Genomic DNA, 1,316 nt, shown 5'->3' on the forward strand with positions numbered 1-1,316 from the left:
CATGGAGTGGTGCTGGCCAGGTTTTTTGCACACTCCCAAAAATGATTTCAGCATCATAACACGTGATTTTGACTTTGCTCTACAACCCGTCTAAGACGTGACGTATTTTAGATACGATCCGAAATTTAGTATTCTAAGACAGGACCGAAAGCGTTGCTACTTTTTTTTTTTTTTGGGGGGGGGCTACTATAGAGAATAGTGAAATAGCCTTACTATATTACCTTATAATATTTATTTCATATAAGTATGGGAATAACTCACTGCTGTATTTAAATAGTCTTTCTGAATGGATTCATATGATATACAGTTATGGGATAAAGATTAAGTAAAGTGACAAAACTAATGGTATTGTCTAGCCCAACAGAAGCGATACTCGGTAAGGAAGCAGTAAGGAATATATTAAATGGAAGACAGCTTAATCCTGTGACTGCATCAACGGTCAAGCAGTTTCATGATTACGCGGAGTTTAGGCAGCCTGAACTGATCTATAGACCTGTTTAGAGCAGTGTCAGAGGGGGAGGCGGAGTGCTATGGCCGTTTCCCGAGCCGGGGTGAGGGTCATCCTGTCCACGAGGCTGAAGGCCGTTCGGGGGCGGAGGTCACCCGACCAGCGGGATCGAAGCAACGGTCTGCTGTCCCCGCTCGCCCGCAAATCGCTCGCCAAGGCACTTTACCGAACCGCGAGTTTCGCCGGAGGTCGTGCGAAGCTTTTCTTCCTCTGTTCGTCCTGCAACGTGTTACCCCAAACGAAGCGCAGGGAGCATCTTCACCGTTAGCGAGCCTCACAACTAACACGTCTAGCGTTGCGACAAAGTGACTCTCGCATAATAACCATAAAGACGAGGAGGCCAAGGGATAGAATATAGTAAATATATGATCGAGTTCTATAAACCTTTGATTGAGATGTTTGCTATACAGGTGATGACGCGCAACTGCTATTTTCAGTATATGCATTTGCCTGGTGCGCAGGTAAGTTCATTACACAGATGCGTTATGAGCAATTGCCAAGTTTATATTCTAATTATCATATTAGCACAAACGAGAAGAAAAGACTTCTCATAATCAATCGGCAGTTTAGTTGATATTTTGAAGAGAATTTCCGCCAGCAGCGCCATGCACGGCAAGGCAAGCTGACTAATTATCCTCACCCACAATGATCACTTATCACAACCATATACTCCCTTATCAGAGAGTGAGAAGATGAATTCCCATCATCATTATCGGATTAATATCACCGTTTACCGTTCTATCTGGCCTATCACATCACAGAATTTACTTATTAAAAAGTGAGGAGGTGTTTTCCCCACTAAGCGGGC

At 43.9% G+C, this 1,316-nt stretch overlaps 1 protein-coding gene across 1 annotated transcript in view; it reads right to left on the bottom strand.

The window, feature by feature from the left end:
- The window catches only part of LOC119582085, a 36,499-nt gene that overhangs the window by 25,439 nt on the left and 9,744 nt on the right, over positions 1 to 1,316 (bottom strand). The gene's annotated exons all lie outside the window — the stretch shown is intronic.

The sequence above is a fragment of the Penaeus monodon genome, chromosome 15 (genome assembly GCF_015228065.2).
Source record: "Penaeus monodon isolate SGIC_2016 chromosome 15, NSTDA_Pmon_1, whole genome shotgun sequence".
NCBI lineage: Eukaryota > Metazoa > Arthropoda > Malacostraca > Decapoda > Penaeidae > Penaeus > Penaeus monodon.